At 37.6% G+C, this 20333-nt stretch overlaps 1 pseudogene across 1 annotated transcript in view; it reads right to left on the bottom strand.

Annotated features, from left to right (window-relative positions):
• Positions 1 to 450: 450 nt before the first annotated feature.
• The window catches only part of LOC308551073 (importin subunit alpha-1 pseudogene), a 35922-nt pseudogene continuing 16039 nt past the window's right edge, over positions 451 to 20333 (bottom strand). Inside the window, exon 2 of the transcript in view lies at positions 451 to 1931. The product of the transcript in view is annotated as an importin subunit alpha-1 pseudogene (transcript). The remainder of the gene's footprint in view (positions 1932 to 20333) is intronic.

Genomic DNA, 20333 nt, shown 5'->3' with positions numbered 1-20333 from the left:
AAAGCAGTTCTGTGGCCTGAGTGGAGTTTTCAGACAAACACATGTCGCAGGGTGATAGGAGTGAAGGCAAACTGGGAAGCTCTGTGCACACAAATAGTAAAGGGCTGGATAGGATAGGAGCAGGATACAGACTGAAGAGGCTTTCCTTCCTTCCCAGTTATCCAAATCAAGACCATAACAGAAATGCTTTTTTTTTATAAAAAAAAAAAAATTAATCTTCATTTAAAGAACACTAAAAGATATGAAATTTCACATAGAAATAAAAAACCCATTGAGAGGAGAAGCTTCATACAGTTTGTACAGTTTGGAACTGTTCAAGGATAGTTTTGTTATAAAAAGTGCTATGATAACAAACCACATTTAAAAAAGAGTTCTTAGTAGAGAAACAGTAAGACGAACCTGTATGAAACATAGTACACAACAAACAAATTTATGCCTCAGCCGTACAATCTAACAGCTGAAGGTCTTGGAGTGCCATCCTTCAGAGACAATTTCTGGCACATTTTGATCTTCCTCTACTCTCCAGAGAAATACTTCTCCATCAAGTTTAATGAACCTCTGTACACAGACTCATTTTCATGGTTTTGTAGAGCTTCAGTTTTGTTCAAACATTCACATTCTTCAATCATTATACCAAGTTTCTCAGTCTCACCTTCTTTCTCAGCAGCCTGAAAGATATTTGAAATGGCATCCAGGATAGCCAGAATAATTCGGGCAGCTTTTGCAGTTAAGAGGTTCATCAGTGGTTCTGTTATGCCACAGTGAACGAGGTACACAATCTGTTCAACTGCTCCACCACTTGTGGAGTTGGGTCACAGCCCATACAGCTTCCTTTTGTGTCGTAAAGCCTGCCTAAAAGAGAGCGCCAATAAAGGGACTAATTCACGATTCACAGCTTGCAGTATGTGGTCCTGGCGTCCAGCTGTGATGTTGGACATTGTCCATCCATGTAGCTTCCTTCTGAATATTAGTTTTGGAGGTCGTTAGCAGGCTGGGTAAGACAGCAAGTGCGCCCACATCTATTACAACCTGAGTCTGTTCATCTGTCCCAGTGATGACATTTCCTGTGGCTTTAGCCCAGAAGTCACAATGAGCAATTCAGTAGCTCTTAGGAGTCTTACAAGTTGGGGCAGAACTTCTACTTTCATGATCATTTCAATCAGTTCATTTGGACCATCAGTAAGGTAGGAAATGGCCCATCAGCTCTTTGCTAATACTTCTGGATGATCCTGATGAAGGAAATGAACTAAAGTAGGAAGAATTTGCTCAATAGCATGTAACAGGGGTGTAGGATTCTTGTTGCCACAAAGGTTCAAAAATGTCCAGGTAAGATTACATAAATAACCACATGGTAACAATGTCATACCAGGAACTGCAAGAAAAGCCAATAATGGGTGAACTACACCATATATGAAAACCAAGTCTCAAAAAATCAGAACCATCACCTGCAATGTTTCCTAGAGCCCATACAGTTTGTTCACTGATATGAGCATGGGGAGATGCCAACCGAGAAATGAAAGCTGGGATAGCACCTGCATCTACTACAGCACTGGCCTGTTCTGATGTCCTGGAAGCAATGTCAGTGAGGGCCAAGCAGATTCAACATGAATGCAGCTACAATCAATTCTGCCCAAGAAGGACACAAAGTATGGGATCGAACCAGCCCAGTCTATGTGGTGTATGGGTGGCTGTTTTTCCCTAGAAAGCAGTTTCCTAGTAGCTTGAGTAGCTTGGAGGCGGCTTTCCAAGTTGTTGCTGTTTATGCCTTGGGCCATGTCCCCAACAGACCAATTTACAGTGCCCTGGCTGCTGCGCTTCTCCTGCAGTGAAGGAGTGTCATCAGTAAACGAGCTGACATTTCTCCTTTTGAGCATCTGGTGGCCCTTCTTAGCTTTCCTCCGCTCCACATTAACTGCTGTATGGCCTTGAGTCTGTTAAGGGGGGCAGCTGGTTGGTGGACATGGTTGTGAGAAGGGAGACAGCTTCACAGTCGGCTCAGGCTTTCGCAGGAGACAGTGAGGGGTGCACAGTCTGGGTGGTTCGGCTGCTCTGCAAACGTCCCCCATGGATCAGCCCGAAGCCGGTATCAGAAACACTTAGTTTTTAAAACAAAATAAAATATTGCAGTATATACGACAGACATAGGTTACTATAATCATGCCATATAAAGATGATCTTACAAATCAATTTTTTAAAAATCAAGTGCATAACAAAAAAGAATAAAGTATATGAAGTCATTCTCAAAAGGACTAAATATAATCAAAACAGGAAAATATGTTCGACTTCACTAATAGTCAAATTAAATATCAATTAGGTTTGTCATGTTTTCTTATTAAGTTTTGGGTGATTTTTAAAAAGAGAAATGCTTATTTTTTGAAAAATAATATTTGTGGCCTGGCCGGGCATGGCTCAGTGGTTGAGCATCGGCCTAGGATCCAGGAGATCGAGGTTCGATTCCCGGTCAGGGCACAGGCCCAGGTTGCGGGCTCCATCCCCAACAAGGGGGGGTTCGGGAGGCAGCCGATCGATGACTCTCTCATCATTGATATTTCTATCTCTCTCTCTCTCCCTTTCCCTTCCTCTCTGAAATCAGTAAAGCTATATTAAAATAAATAAATAAAAATAATATTTGTATTGCCTTATTCCATCACACAAAAAATGATATTATCAAACAATAAGGAGAAAATATCCAGATATTTGCCAAATTAGTGATAGAAAACATTTACAGTTACCCTTTAATGTAACTTCGATTACCTATAGAGCTTTCTGTTGACAAGTTATTTCTGGTCATAGGTGAGTTTCATTCCCAGCACTTTAGTGTTTGTTTTTTCTCAGAGAATGATTCTTTAATTTCTCAGGGCTACTTAGTCTAAGTCACCTACTCAATATTTCTAAAAAAGCTGCTGAGGAGCAACTTTCTCTAGTCTCAATTCCGTAACTCTTCCATTTTTGTTTCATAGTGGTTTTTAAAATTTCGTTTGCTTTGCTGTTTCCACATTTCCTTAGTTCTTCTGTTTTATTTCATTTGCTTGTTTATCTAATGCTTCTTAAAATCTCTCCTGTTATTATAGATTGTTTCTAAATTCCTTAGTTTAGTCAGAACTTTGACTTCATGTAACAAACACACAACTGAAACTTGCTTCAAAGTTTAGGTTTCTCTTCCCTCCCATACTACAAATTTACGGCCTTAAAGTGAAAAGGCTCATGAGTACACAAAAATAATCAATTTCTAAACAGAGTGAACATTTTTATCTATCTTCCATCTATTCCATCTTCTCTTGATAATAGTTTCTCATTTTTGGCCAGGGGAGAACCTAATTTCAATCAAGTCCACCCAGAGGAAGCAGAACCAAGAGATGGAGAGAAGAAATCCTAAGACCAGAGATATTCCTGAGTTCCTGAAAAGTCATACCTGGTCTTTGCATTTTCTCCAGACTGCTCCTTATTTGCTAAGGCTAATTTTAGCTGTTTCCTGTCACTTTCAACTGAAATAATTCTAACTAAACTATACAATTAGTCGGTAGTATTATCATACTTAGGGAGCATCCTTTTCAAAATAAGTTATGAATTGAGTTCACTGAAGCCTCACAGAATGTTAGTTTTTAGAACAATGAACCCAGAATGAAGTATTGAATTTTACATGCTATACTACAGGAAGTTTTAAACTCATAAACAGTCTGCCTTAACATAGGACTAAAATCTTCAGAATGAAAATAACTCCATAAGGGAAAACAAAATTATGTATACAATGTTAGAAACTGACATTGCTTAGAGAAAAGCATGCTGACATGTCATAACAAACTATTTTCAAATCGTTTAAAGATTCCATATCAGATAGTGTTTGTTTTTGGTTGAATTGCTGTGAAATAATCCGTTAATATTCTTAATGTGAAACTGTTCTTTGAAAGCTCTAGTTTATGCAGTTCAGCTTATCCAAAGGTAGACTGAGGCAATGCAAAGCCTCGGGCCTGGGTAATCACTTTTGAACATTGCATCGGCTAGGACTTCTAGCTTATCCTAATTAATTATTCAGTGACATTCAAATCATTTTCCCTGGCTTGTGATCAGCTAAAATACAACATCTGCCAAGCAAACCACTCAAGAAGATGAAGAACACTGCATTTTCCCAAACACTCCCTACATTATGTTGGAGCAATTTCATTAGGTCTCAGACTTTCATTTTTAAGAAACTCCAAACTCAAGTTCTCACAGCTATCGCCCGGTTGTAGCTTCACGGAGAGGGGAGAGCGTTGCAGTGCATTACAATAGGGGGGCCTAAGAAGGATAACTGGATTGAGTACTGCTGCCAGTTAATCACTTTGAGAAAATGGCCTTCACCCATAGCAGGAATAAGTGTGGCTGGCAAAAAGTTATTTCTGACTAATGCAGTCTGAAGACTTGAGGCCAAGACAACTACAGGGTAAACCCTTTATATTTGATAAATATAATCCCTCAATTTCAGATAAAGTGTAATTCGCGGTCATTTCCTCAAAATCTCTCACGTTGCCTTTTCACGTGTCAAATTTGATTTCCAGTTGGAACGATAAGAAGAAAGTCTCTGCATATTATTTGAATTAGTTACGAAGCTAGCAACTGCTTCTATGCTATTTTAGTTTGAAGAGAGATGAAATTTTTCCTCAGGACATCTTGACTTAAATATATAATTGAGGCCTGTCAGAGTCCCCACAAGCCCCCGAGAAGTTTTGGGTAACTTCATCCCCTCCCCTCAAAGACACACACATACATACACATGCCACCCCTAAAGCAAGGCAGCTAGGAAGTATTCTCATATAGAACAGTGATATTTATACGACTATAATTTATTTTCTTGAATGTTCTAAAGAATCCAAAGTTCAATCTGAGTTTTAGATACGACTTAGGGATAGGAGTAATGTTAACAACAACAATAATAATAATAATTACTAACTTCTACTGAGTCTTTTCTATGTGCCAAATACTTTTGGAGCCACTTTATATGTATTACATCATTAGTATATGCCCAACATTTTTCTAAATGCTTCACATGCAAATAACTCATTTATTTTTCCTAACAGTCCGTCAAGAGGTATAATACTCTATACATATTCCTGTTTTTCAGATCAGGTAGTTGAGCCCGGCCAGCATGGCTCAGCCGTTGAGCATCGACCTAGAATCCAGGAGACTGAGGTTCGATTCCTGGTCAGGGCACATGCCTGGGTTGCGGGCTCGATCCCCGGCAGGGGGCGTGCAGGAGGCAGCCGATCAATGACTCTCAACATTGATGTTTCTATCTCTCTCCCTCTCCCTTTTCTCTGAAATCAATAAAAACATTTTAAAAACAAAAACAAAACTTAAGACATGGATCAGGTAGTTGAGGCATAGTGTTTAAATGTCTTGCCCAAGATCGCACAACTAGAAAGTAGAAGACTTTAAATATCAAACCAGACAGCCTGCACCTGGAGCTTCCGGCCTAAATCACCCATTTTAACTCACGAATTCCTACACTTTTCCAAATATGGATGATTGTTGGAATCAAGTAAGTTATTTGTTTAGTGAATTCAGACAGCAGAGTAGTAGTTAAAAGCATAAACTTTTAGTCAGACATACTTTCCTACTTACTATGTTGAGTGACATTCAGTAAGTTAACTTCTTTGTGCCTTGGTTTAACAATTTTCTGTAAAATCGGAATACAAATATATCTTATGTAAGAGATTAAGGAAAAAATATGTATTTGTGTGTATGTCTGTGTGTGTTTAGGTAACATCACTTTTCTAAGCATTTATTATTTTCAGTACATGGTGTTTTTATCTATTTTGCCCTCTCTGCTTATTTCCAGGAAGAATGTAAGTCATCTTAGTAAAAAATATTAATTATATGGGCTTTCTCTGCTGAGACAAAGTTAGGAAGAGTGGAATACTAGAAAACTAGGGTCCAAGGTAGGGAGTAGAGAATGGAGAAATAGAAGGTATCACTCTGTCAAAGGAGAGATAGAGGGTCCAGCAGCAGCACCTCTGAAGAACCTATAAAAGCGCAGACTTTGACTTTTTCATGTTCAGGTTCAGAGAGTATGAAGCCATCACATGGTAATGCCAGTCAGGAGAGAGCTTCCCTGTTTCCCTCACTGGTCATCTCTCCCAACGCTTTGACAGTGGCAGAGTTTAAGGAATCTGAGGGAAGAGTAGAAATATTAGGCTGGAGAAAAGTGAAAGGAGGTTTATCTATGATGAGGTGGAAGGGTTAAACAATATTCTGGATTGGATGCTTTAAATGACAGAATAGAAACTTTGTTTCTGACTTGGATTAGCCACAGGACTTTGTGCTTCTTAAAGCTGAGAAATCAAGGGGCCTGCCCTTTTAACCTCAGTGGTAAGAGGGCCGTAGTTAACACAACAGGCTGCAGAGAAAGCGTGGTAATCAGCTGTCTAAGGATGCCCTGACTTGCAAAGATCTTTGGCTATGCCTAATTAATCATAAGATACCTTAAGTTGGACTGAATTTGCATAATCAAATGCAGAGCAAAAGGAAACAGAACTTTAGTCCTTCAAAGCAACATGAGAGTCACAGTTTATGACCCCATTTCCAATGCTGAGTCAGGTCCCAAACCCAGAGCAGTCTACGATGCCACCGAAGTCTCTCCTGGGACCCCAAAAATGTGAGTGAGGACTCTGTGTCTCTTTCTAGGCTTCCCCAAGTGCCTCATACTGATTACCCTGAGTTACTAGGCGCTGAGGAAGTGAAATCCAAATATCTCAGGTACAATTGTCGTGGGTATTGATTAACACTAAGTCTTGAGGAAACCAATGTCACTGTAGTCTAGAGTAGGAATTTTCAGTGCTTATGTTTCAAAGAAATTTCAGTTGAAGTCTTTATGGTTTGATATAGAAGTATGTATAAGTATTTGCGCGTGGAGGTATGTGTGCATGCAGGCCTGCTTATAAAACAGCAGGGCCTTTACGTGGATGCTTTAGGAAGTTGCAAGTAGAATCCTTTGAACCTTCTGTCTCCTGCCAAAATGATTAATAAAACATCCTTGGGGTGACTAGCAGAGATTAGAACCACCGCCAATGAATCAAAGGAAGCAGAAGTGGCCATTGTCAGCACGTCACTGTCGGTTCTTGAGTTTGGTCAGCGCAGCATGTTTATGGGATTTGGAGGACAGTAGATTACTATGATCTTAATGAGGCAGTGACTCCAACTATAGCTGCTGTTGCAGGTGTGTTTTATTAACTAGAGGAAGTCATTGTAGTTCTTGGCATTCAGTATTCATTTATTGATTTTCTGAATGCATTTTTTTTTCCCATTTCAACACATTTAAACAACCAGAAGTAGTTTGCATTCCTCCCCCCGGGGCAACTTTGCCTAGATTCCCTTTCTTAGCTCTACCCAGATTTTTTTTCTTCCTGTTTGTCTTAATTTCCTGCCTAAACAAAATGTTGTCTTCTTCTTCTAGGAAACGAAAGAGCAAGACGACTACTCTACAAAGGAAAGGGAACATGGTTTTTAGGATATTCTTAAAGAGAAGGCTAGAAACATAACTTTGGGCAAAGGGTATGCTTCTGGCTAATTTTTAAAGCTCTGCTGAACTTGTAATTATGGTGTTTAGGTCAGCAGACATGATTGATCCTGAAATATGCTGGATGTTGGGAATGCCAACATCAATAGGGCAAAGCCAGACCTTTATCTGAGAAAGAAACCTGAATTCTGGGGAAACCATAGAGACATAAATCAATTTATTCCTTCAGCCCACAAACACTGAGTGTCTACTCTGTGCTAGGAACTGTGCTATCTGTTTGATATATAGAGGTTCAAAAAGTACACATGATTATTAACTCCTGAAACTTATTTTCTAATGGGTAAGATAGATTTTAGTGGGGGGGAAAAACACAAATAAAATTTAGAAACGTTTTTATGATAAGGTGTTAGGGAAAAAAGAAAAGCATTAATGAGAACTTCTAAGAGGGAATTTAACCCGATCTTAGAGGTGAAGGGTAGCTTCCTTGTGGTGATGATGAGGAATAAAGGGTAGGGTCCTAGTTAGAGTGAATATTATTCACCGTGTCCCTGCTCCAGATAGGAGACCCATTAAAAGCCCAAGAAAGCTCAGCATGATGGAAGATCTGAAAAAGAGGCAGGAGGTAGGCATTATGAGAGACAAAGCTGAGGAAGCAGAGGTCGGGTCATGCTGGGCTTCGCCAGCCATATTAAGAATTGTGGTCTTTATCTTAATAATGTTAAACCACTGAATATTTATTTTTCAACAAGTGGCTGACATGATTATATATGAACTTTCTGGCCATATTGCAGAGCAGGGGAAAAGGTAAGAATGGGTGCAGGTAAACCAGTCGGAAGGCGATTGCCATAATCAAAGTGATAATAAGTATTCATTCTAGAGAAATGATAAGGATAGAAATAAATCAGTGGATTCGTGAAATATTTAGGAGGTAAAACTGATAAGGCAAGGATATGAAAGGTGAAGAAGGAGATTCAGCCAAGGGTGACTTCTTATTTCATGGTTTATGTGCCTGCCATTCTTCAATGGAACGCAAAAGAAGGACCATATTTTGAGGAAAAGACAAAACATTTTATTTTATTTTGAAGAGTTTATGTCATATTCAAATATAAAAGGAAGTATTTAAAGAGTATATGGTATGGTGGTTCCTAAAAAATTAAACACAGAATTACCACCTGATCCCATAATTCCACTGTAGCGTATAGACACAAAGAATTGCAGGCAGAGGCCTTGAACAGGTATTTGTACACCAGTGTTCATAGTAGCATTTTTTACAATAGCAAAAAGGTGGAAACAACACAAATGTCCATTGACAGATGAATGGATAAACAAAATGTGGTACATATGTGCACTAGAATATTATTCAACCTTAAAAATGAATGGAATTCCGATACATGCTACAACATAGATGAACTCTGAAAGCATTATGCTAAGTGAAACAAGACAGACACAAAAAGACAAATATTGTATTATTCCACATAGGCAAATTCATAGAGACAGGAAGTAGAATGGTGGTTGCTAGGGGCTGGAGAGAAAGGGTAATAGGAGTTAGTGTTTAATGGGTATGGAGTTTCAATTTGGGAAGATGAAAAAGTTCTGGAGATGGATGGTGATGATGGTTGTACAACAGTGTGGGCACACTGCATGCTACTGAACTATACACTTTAAAATAGATAAAACTTTAAATTTTTTGTTCTTTATATTTTCCCATATTATTAAAAAAGAAGTATATGGATCTGAAGCTCAGAGTCCTAGGCTAGAGATGTAACTGAAGAAGTTATTGCTGTATCTATGGTAATTGAAGCCAAGTACAATTGCCTACTTTGAATATAGGATAGAAAGCAAAATAACTATATAACTAAACCTGATGAACTCAAGTATTAATTGTATCCAGAGGAGGACTGGTCTTCAGGAGGGGCAGAAAAAAGAAGGGATGACTAGAAATTTGAGAGGAAGACAAAGGGGGGACAATATCAGAGCAGTTAAGGGGCGAGAACATGTCTAGGAGTCAGTGATCAGTACTGTTTCACTGTTCCTTGCATCCCTCTTGGTGGAAGAATTCCATTTCTCAGTTATCTTAAAGACTCCTCCTGGGGCTGTAATGCTAGAATAGTTCATTTTTTGTCTAAGGCAGAGCTCTCTGTAATTCTAATTTGAGTCCCCTCTCCCCCATTACTTAGTATGTCATAGGGAATTCCCATCAGGCCACAGATGTGGTTTGAAGAAGGAAAAGTAATTTGGCAGGAATAAGGCACTCTGAAAGTATGAGTTATCTGCTCATGCAAATTACTTATGCCTTTAGAACTTGCTCAGGCTCAGTGCTGTACATATATCTTTTCACTTGATATTTAAAAGCTTCTGAGTATACCAGAATTAATGGCTGGGTGTAAGAGATTGTATCCGGTTTATGACAGTGACTGGGTCATGTATTCTTGTGGGTCCTCAGGCCAGAAATTCAGCCTCTCTAAGCTGATCCAGAGGTTCTTCTCAAGAAGAAAATAGTTACTTAGGAAAGAAAGCAACACTTTGTTCCAGAAGCCTTGAGTCTCCATGATACTTTTTTCATGGTTTACAACAGGCTTGATAGCACACCTTTATCTGCTTCCTACTATACAAGCACCACAGTATGTGCTGTTTTATAAGGGTCAGTTGGAAAAGTCACTTGTCCTGTACCTTGGATCAGCTAGAATGTCTTCTTTTGCTCAGGGCTCCACTAAAACTGGCAGGCTTTTGCTTTGTCCAGTAAATAGGTTTAACTGGTACAATATAACATGGTATATTTCTTAAATATCTCTAGAAGTCACCCAAGAATGTAGAGTGGTAAGGAAACGAAGGCGTACAAATACATCCTATATTTTGCTCCAGATCTCTGAGACGCAAAAAAATTTCCCAGGTAATAAAACCCTGTCCCTCCCAATCTCTGGTGCCACACTCAGGCATTTAAGGTACTGTTTACTTCCCTTTTCCTAGATCCTACTGCAAGAAGTCATCACTGTAGAGGTTCATCATGACCTGTAGTAAGAAGAGTTAGTTGAGGCCCCTGTGGATTAAACAGTGGCACAGAGCCTGTGATTGGGCATATCTCTATGGCAAGATTGTGAAAGTTTGTTCCTGCCCTGCAAATCCCAAGATAATGAAACTGTTCTACAGTGTATGTGGCTGAGTTAGGAAAAATAAAGTTCATAAAGCATCACTGCTGTCCAGAGCCATGCAGGGTCTTGATAGTAGTGTTAAAGTATGCACCAGAAAGAATGTGTATGAGAAAAAACCAGTAACAACTCTATACATCATATATCTCCTTTTGCACAAAGTTAAAGTTAAACATAATGAAAAAAATCTCTTAAGTACTGGGAATCAGTCTTCCTTTTCATCATTTTTCCTGCACATGACAGGCTCTCCACCTCTTTTGTATTTTTCTGTCCATCCAACCCCAGTGTCCAGTTCCTTTCTGAAACAGGGAAGTATATAAATTCAAGCTTTTAGAGTAGTTGAATAATTGGCTAATTGACCTCCCTGCATTATCTTAGCCAAGAATTGGTACTTTAATTCTTTCAATTGTAAAGTGGAAAGTGGAATTTCAGACATTGCCAAGCAAGTGGAAATACATTTTGAGTCACTGATACATTTGAAGACTCTTTATCTATGAAAATAAACTGGATTTCCTCAATTTTTGGTGATTGGATGGCTGGAACCATAAGGTTAAATCTGCATTCTCTTTGTTCACTTAGAAACACACCCTGGGGAGGGGAGGTCTGTATGGGATGGCTTTGCCCAAGGCTAGACCCAATATCTTGCTGGAGGGGAGGCAACAGCTTCTTTGGCCAAGTTGTATTGCATGACGATGGAGTCCTGTCTTAAAAGTAAATATCTATCGGTTGGTTAGTACCTTTGCATTGGGCTAATGAAGGAGCCATTATTCTCAGCAGTGCATAAAGGAATCCTTTGTGTGGTAAGTTTGAATGGGAGTGGCACAGCTATCTATAGCTAAGGCAGAAAAATACACACTCGCGTGAGCACGCTCACACACCACAGGTCAGTTAGCAGAGGCAGTGAAGCAGTATAGGTATTACCATTAAGGTAAGGGTAGAAAGAAGTTAGAGTGGTGGCGAAAGCAGAGACAAGGAATAGTCCAGGTATAATGTTGTATCCTTTGATTGTGAAACACTAGGTCACTTTTCCTGAATGGTGTGACAAAGCAACAACAGGTCACTAGAGCTGCAGCATCCTGAATTGCATTAATGTTCTTTAGGAGGTCTACTCTAAAATTAAATCCCATTAACTAAAGCAAACTGAAGAAAAAATAATCTAGTATACCGATTTCAATCAGATCAAGCATTTACTGTACAACCTTTCATCATGTAAAAATATATCAGTCAGCAGTATTTCATTTTACTAAAACAAGCTGCATGTTTACCTTATGTGATTGGGTTAAAATTATATAGTCATAGCTGAAATGGTACAGTAGAGCAATTCTTTGAACAATTTCCTATTGAAATATCTTTCAGAAAGAGTCCACATTTTAAGTCTTTGTTCTCTGAATCTTTGTTGACTCCAGTTTTATTTGTAAGATAACTGGCCTCCACTACATCTTTTTAAAGTTGAAATTCCCAGTCTATGCTTATACTACAAAACTTAATTTTACTGCATATCTAACATACTGTAGAAATTAGATAATTATTTCTGATCATAGATTACAAGAACAAAACTGCATTGCATTTTTTGGTTTTAATTTTATTTATTTTTTGTTGGGGGGGAGTGAGGGTTAATTTTAAAATGAGACTTGGCAGACACTTAAAAATATATTTTTAAGGTCAAACTGCTGGTATATTTGGTAAATGCATTTTCAAAATTTTCTCTGAATATAGGCATTTCCTATGAAATTAGAGAAGGGGTAGACCAATATTGAAAAAGCAAAATACATAGGAAAAAGCAAAATACAATCATTTGTTTTAAAGAGTGTCCAATAAAGATGGATGATTGGCTTCTATTTTAGAGTAATATTTTATCTGAGGATTAAATCTTCTTGAAAAAAACTTTTCTGTCTTCATTTAAAGAGTACACACCTCATATGTAACAGTAAAATTAATTTATGTAATGGAATTATATTGTTTGTAGTTGCAGATAATAGCTATTAAATTTCCGTATGACAGAAGATTATGGGTCATTGTGATTCAGGTCAACACAAGTTCACGATGTTCGCAAAATGAGTATTTTTATATGTTGTTGAAGCTTCCCAGAGTCTTCCCTGAGTCCTTTATTTAAAGGAAGAAGACTGTATTTCTCAAGAAAAAAATCCTGTAAAGTTTTATATACTTTATATTGACCCTTTGTCTTCCTGACATATTTAATAGTTCCTGTTAAAGCCACAAGATATTGAATGAGAGGTTCTCAGTTGTGTCACCGCTCCATTTTTTAAAAATTTATCTTTATTGTTGAAAGTATTACGGATATCTCCCCCTTTTCCCCATTGATTCCCCCCACCCCTCACCCGCCTACCCACAGAGGCCTTCCCCACACTATTGTCTGTGTCCATGGGTTATGCATATATGCATCTAAGTTCTTTGGTTAATCTCTCCCCACCCACTCCCCCACTCCCCTTCCCTCTGAGATTCATCAGTCTGTTCCATGCATCTATAACTCTCGATGTATTTTGTTCCTCAGTCTATTTTGTTTATTAGATTCCACATATGAGTGAGACCATGTAAAACTGAATCAGGAAAAGTCAGAAAACCTGAATAGGTCAATAACAGCTGATGAAATCAAAGCAGCAATAAAAAATCTCCCAGCAAACAGAAGCTCTGGTCTGGATGGTTTCACAGGGGAGCTTTCTAATTCTTTAAGTTGTAGGGGTAGATAGTTTACCAAAAATTTGTCTTGCTTTTTGAGCTAGGCCTGCAGGGCTATGAACTTCCCTCTCAGGACTGCTTTTGCTGTGTCCCACAGATTTCGGGTTGTGCGCTCCTTTTCATTTGTTTCTCACTGCTCCATTCGAATGAACCTTCAAAGCTTTAGTCTTCAGGAGCTGGCAGCTATTACAAGGAGACCCATCTCCCTAAAGTCTTTAAAAGGAACAATCAGCCTCTAAGGACTGAGTCCTTCTATAATATTTTGTCCCTTTAGCTTTGAGCATGCCTAACTCAGCTTTTGATTTTACAGTGGCAAGCCTTTCTTTTTATGCCAAGCAAGAAAAGGAAAAGTAATTGGCTTGATGGGCACTGATCTGCCCGTGGTGGTCGCTGAGAACCTCAAGTGCCCTTTCCTCCTGTAGCCCCTGCTCTCCACCATCGTGCTGTGTATTATTCCTTCAACAGGCAGGAAGTGGGGTGTGACAACTGTGGGATTCAAACCTTACATCCAACAAGTTTTGGGAAGTGAATAGCATTTGTTCACCATGACTTCAGTTTTAGTTTCATCTTTCTAATTAGGTTTCTACAAACTTTTTAGTGTATTTACTGTTTATTTGTGCTGCCATCAGACTATGCAGTAGCGACAAAGTCTTCCCCAGTCGTCAGCTTATAGACACTAACTGTTAATGATCCTGCTCCAACCAGGTCCCCTCAAATCCCTTTTTACCATTTTTGGGGGTACCATCCATTTCCCTTTTCCTTCCAAACACCAGTATCAGTACACAGCTCTTCTGTCCTCAGGCTCCTTTTGCCAACAGCTGAAAAGATTTGGAAGCATCTGGGACTTACTGTGCCCACTGCCCAGGGTAGCCTTAACCAACGGCTGAACCATGGAGCAGTATGAAAGTGCAGCTCCCTAACCTGGGGTAAGAATAAATCTGAGGCATAAGCTACTCTCCAGTTTCCCAGCAGGATCAGATTGAAGCTGTACCACCCGAGAAACTTGCACTAGAGATTGAGCCCTTCCTTGGCCTCTGTTATCTCTTGCAGGAAATCCCTGGGAACACTTCCTTAGGTTATTTTAACCCAGATCTTCACATCAGGGTCTCAGTCTAATTTAAGACACACCTACAAGAGAGACCTCACTGTCACGCCAAATTATCTCCTCTTGGTGGCACCACTAAGCATATTGGAGTTGTTCTTCCCATTCACAGCATGACCCTTTATTGAATATCTGCTCAGTAACGGGCACTGAGAGATAAAAATAAGACAATGGCATTATCTCTACTGCCCATTAGTCAAAGAGCTAATGATCTCTGCAACCAAAAGAGAAGTGACAGCTGATGTGACCACAGGTAAGATCTGCACAGCTGTCATTAGGAAACAAAGGGGAAGCAGCATGGGAAGGAGAGCAATTTTCTGAGCATCAGAACCACAGACTCTCAACATCTGAGATGCATCAGACACTTCCAGGTTGTACCCCAGCATCTTTTATCATCAGAAGAGATGATGCCAAAGCAGAAATTGTCATGTATTAAAACTCTATAAATAGTTGCAGGCTCGAATTATAAAAACCAGCTTATGCCCAATTAAAGTGGGGCTCAAAATGGCAAAAATGAGTGAAGTACACAGGTGGACAGTACAAAGAAAGTGGAGAGACTAGTCCAGAGACTGATGGCCTGGAAAATCCCTCTAAGGTCAGAAGCCATAAATATGCTACATTTAGAACATTCAGGATTTAATATTGAATCCTACTATATTATGTGGAACTATGCTGGTATATTTAGTAAATGCACTTGCAGAATTGTCTCTGAATAGAGGCATTTCTTATGAAATCAGGGAAGGGGTAGACCAGTATTAAAAAGCACATAGGAAAAAGCAAAATACAATTTGAGCGCTATGCAGACAATTTGAGCACGGACAAGACAGAAGTCCTGCCTCTATGGATTTTATAATGTAGTGAGATAAGCAGGAGTTAAACAGAAAAACCAGCAAATATATCATGGATGTCACATAATGCAGTGTGCTAATAAGTGTCATGAAGAAAAATGTTTTTAAATGGGAACAAAAAGTATATATTACTCAGTAAAAAAAAACACCTAACAACGAAACAGAACCATTTGGCTATTATAGTGCTATTTGTGTTAAAATTAGGGGGAACACACATAATTACATATATGCATGAAATATATTTGAGGGAGATGCATAAGATACTGTTGACAGTGGATATTTCTGAACAGAGTCTGAAGAACTAAATTGTGACAGTAAAAATTATTAAAATATTAGATTATAATTTTCTGTCGTGTAAATGTACACATGACTTTTTTATCATGTGCATATAGTACATTAAATTATTTACTGCTAAAATTAAAAAAATATTGACTAGCCTTTTACTGTAAGCATAATAAAATACCAGGTTGTGATAATGGCTTACAGAGTCTTCTATGATCAGGCCCTGCCCAAGTTTCTTTTCTCTTTTGTTTTCCACTCTGCCCTTCACTGGCTATCACATAACCAACTTAGTTTTGTTCTTTCTCTCTTTCAAACCTTCACATTTAGTAGTCTGTGTCATATGAACTATTTACAACTCGAATTGATAAAAAAAGTCATTTTATTTAGAACTAATATCCCTAAAATATAGCTACTTTGAAGTTTTTCTTGACTTAGATGGAAAATACAAATTGAGAGCATATAGGCTCACGTCCATTAATATTCCCATGTGTCACCAAGTCCCACTGAAATAAGCATTTTTTTAAAAATGGTCAAAAACATATTTTCCTGTGCCAAGCAATTTTTCTGTATTTCTTTGCACATTTACCTGAAGCTTCTTTAGATATATGCACATTTATCATTCTATCAGAATGACATTTAATACATTAAGGAAAAGAGCTACCAAAATATCACATTTAAGATCCAAATCAAGTTGTAGCAATTCATTAACTTTATGAATCTAATAAGGTTATAGTTCTTCATAAAGTAGCTGATTTTATACTATAAATTATTTTTATGTTAAATAGATGTTGTTCTTTTTTGGCTTCATTTATTTCTGGAATGTTGTTTTAAGAGAAATATGGCTAGGATACTCCAGGTTTTCTAAGCATTTATAGAATGAATTTAAATCTATGTCAATAAGGGAAAAACAGATATAATTGCAATTCATTAAAAAGTAAGATTTTAAACTTCTACATAAATCATTAATATATGTCAAAACTATAGTATTGGTTGCTGGAATGGAAAGATGTAGTTATATGTAATAGAAATATCAAAAAATGAATAAGTAATGATAATTAACCTTCTTGAGACATCTATTTCTGTTTCTTTTTTCATTGAATTTACTGGGGTTACATCGGTTAATAAAATTATATAGGTTCAAGGTGTACAATCCTATAACACATCATCTGTATATTGTACTGTGTTCACCATCCCAAGTCATCTCTCCTTCCATCACCATTTATTCCCCCTTTACCCTCTCTTGCCTCCCCCTACCCTCCTTTCCCTCTGGCAATCCCCATATTGTTGTCTGTCTATGAAGGTTTTTTTTTTTTAATCCCTTCACCTTTTTCAGCCAGCCCCCCTACACCCTCCCCTCTGACAGCTATGAGTCTGTTCCTGTTTTACTTGCTAGTTTATTTTGTTCACTAGATTCCACATATAAGTGAAATCATATGGTATTTGTCTTTCTCTGCCTGGCTTATTTCACTTAGCATAACACTCTCCAGGTCCATCCCTGCTGTCCCAAAGGGTAAGATTTCTTTCTTTGTTATGGCCAAGTAGTACTCCACGATGTGAATGTCCCACAGCTTTTTTACCCACTCATGTACTGATGGGCACCTGGGCTGCTTCCAATCTTAGCTATTGTAAATTATGCTGCAATGAACACAGGGGTGCATATATTCTTTTAAATTAGTGCTTAGGGTTTCTTTGGATATATTCCCAGAAATGGAATTGCTGTGTCAAAAGGCAGTTCCATTTTTAATTTTATGAGGTAGTTCCATACTTTCCACAGTGGCTACACCAATTTTCATTCTCACAAACAGTATATGAGGGCTCCCTTTTCTCCACGTCTTCACCAACACTTGTTTTTGTTGATTTATTGATGAGAGTGATTCTCACAGGTGTGAGGTGATAGCTCATTGTGGGTTTAATTTGCATCTCTGATGATTAGTGACTTTGAGCATTTTTTCATTTGTCTATTGGCATCTGTATGTCCTTTTTGGAGAAGTGTCTATTCAGGTCCTTTGCCCATTTTGTAATTGGACTCTTTGGTTTTTTGGTGTTGAGTTGTATAAGTTTTTCATAAATTTTGGATATTAACCCCTTATCAGATATATCATTGGGGACTATGTTCTCCCATCAGTGGGTTGTCTTTGCATTTTGTTGATGGCTTCCTTTGCTATGCAAAACCTTTTTAGTTTGATGTAATCACATATATTTATTTTTTCTTTTGTTTCCCTTGTCCAAGGAGATATATCAGAAAAAAATATTGCTAAGAGAATTGTCAAAGATTTCACTGCCTATGTTTTCTTCTAGGATTTTATGGTTTCCAATCTAACATTTAAGTCTAATCCATTTTGAGTTTATTCTTGTGCACAATGTAAGAAGGTGACCTATTTTCACTTTTTGTATCTATCTGTCCAATTTTCCCGGCACCATTTATTGAATGGACTATCTTTATCCTATGTTCTTGCCTCCTTTGTCAAATACTAATTAACCATAAATGGTGTGGGTTTATTTCTGGGCTCTCTGTTCTGTTCCACTGATCTTTATGTCTCTTTTATGCCAGTAACAGCTTGTTTTGATTCCTATGGCCTTGTAGTATATTTTGATATCAGGTAGCCTGATTTCTCCAACTTTCTTCTTCTTTCTCAAGATTGCTCTGGCTGTCCTGGGCCTTTTGTGGTTCCATATACGATTTGTGGAATATTTGTTCTAGCTTCCACTTACTCTACCACCCTCTTGGATCTCTCCTATTTTTGTTTCTTTGTCCTGTTTTCATTACAAGTATAAATGTTGTTATTAAGATATTGGGCAATGGAATATCCAAAAAGGTTGCATGTGATAATTCTCACAACAAGTTTATGTGCTGATAACTATCATTAAGAAAATTTTTAAAATAAGAAAAGTACATATTGCTCAGTAAAAAATAAAGAGAACAATTTGCCTATTATAGTTATATTTGTGTTAAAATTGGAGGGAATGTACACATAATTACATATATTCATGAGACATATTTTGAGGAGACACATAAGACACTTTTGATGGTGGAAATTCCTGGAAAGAGGCTGAGGGATTAAATTATGACAGAAAAAAATTAAAATATTAACATTATTAAATTTTAACTTTCTGTGGTGTAAATTTTGTACACATACTTTTTTATCAGTTGCAAATAGTACATCAAATATTTCACTGCTAAAAGAAAAAAAATATTTAATAGTCTTTTACTATAAGCTCAATAAAATACCAGATTGTTACAGTGGCTTACAAGGTGCTCTAGGATCAGGCCCTGAACATTTTTCTTTTATCATTTTTTTCCACTCTGCCCTTCACTAGCTACCACAAAATAAACTGAATTTATTTGAGGTCCTTATTGCAAAGATGTAATATGCCAAATGCTGTTTCTCTGTGGAATTTTTCTGAGGAGAGTTGGGTTCTCAAATGGATCCATTACCCTAAAGAGGGAAGAATCAGAGACTTAGAGAAAATCGTTTCTTTACTTTGGCGAGATATTTTATGCCCCTAACTCAGTAGTTTTTCAGCCAGGCCCGATTATGTCCTACAGGGGACATTTGGCAAGTGTTTGCAAACACTTTCAATTGTCAGGAGGTGGAGAAGGGAAAGGGGGGCTCTAAAGGCATCCAGTGGGTAGAGTCCAGGGAGGCTGCTAAACATCCTAGAGTGCACAGGATAGATAGTCCCCTACAGCAAAGAGTTACCCAGCTCCAAAAGTCAATAGTGCTGAAAACCTGGCATTAACCCGTTCCAGGTCCTAAGATAATATAAGAGATGGGCTCCAGTATTTTGTTATGCAACCTATGTGCCAGCGTAGGAAACAATTATTTTAATCAGATCATTAATAGATACACTTCATGTGTGAATTGTATTATGAACCATAAATGAAAAGCCTATCATTTTACTAGAATCCTCTCACCCTAAATGATCCCCTCCCTTAAAAATAAATATACACACACAGATATTTGAGAGGATCTTTTTGAAGCTGTTTAACATATATGGAAATTAAACTCCCAGGTGCTTTGTTTCATCAGTAAAACCATAGAACCTATTAACAAATAAACAAAAACTTAACTCCATAAATCAGGAAATTTATCAAGTGTAGTTACTATTGCATGTCTGAGTATCTGAAATGACTAAAATTTAAACCCTGGGATAAAAAGGAAAGCCGGCTTTCCATAAATTATTCATCCCCCCCCCCCCAGTTTTATTGAGAAATAATTGACATACATCACTAAATAAGATTAAGGGGTACAGCCTGATGGTTTGATTTACATATATTGTGAAATGATTAGCACAATAAGTTTAGTTAACATCCATCATGTCATATAGATACAATAAACAGAAAAGAAAAAGAAATTTCTCCTTGTGATGAGAACTTTTAGCACCTACTCTCTTAACAACTTTCCTCTGCATCATATAGTAGTGTTAACTATAGTCATTACATTCATTTATTTTACTAGCCTTCACATTAGAGTCGTTTAGATTTTCAACTGATGGGTAACTTCTATTCCCTCAGATTCTATCCCAGTTAAATAATAGATTTTTTAAAAATTATTTTGTTTTTTCCCTTTGTTATGGTCCTGTTCACATAAAATCTGTTCTACAATTTTATCATTATATTTTAAATAATTTCATTTATTTCTGTGTTTAAATTTATTTCAAAACTAAAAATATTAACATTTTTTTATCGAACTAATCTTTTTGTAAGGTAACTAAATTTCAGATGAGCAATGTTACTTATCAAGTACACAATTTAATATTAATGC

The sequence above is a fragment of the Miniopterus schreibersii genome (genome assembly GCF_964146895.1).
Source record: "Miniopterus schreibersii genome assembly, chromosome: X".
NCBI classification, from domain to species: Eukaryota; Metazoa; Chordata; class Mammalia; order Chiroptera; family Miniopteridae; genus Miniopterus; species Miniopterus schreibersii.
Note: the sequence above shows the minus strand (reverse complement) of the source record. Positions and strands in the feature narration are given on the sequence as shown.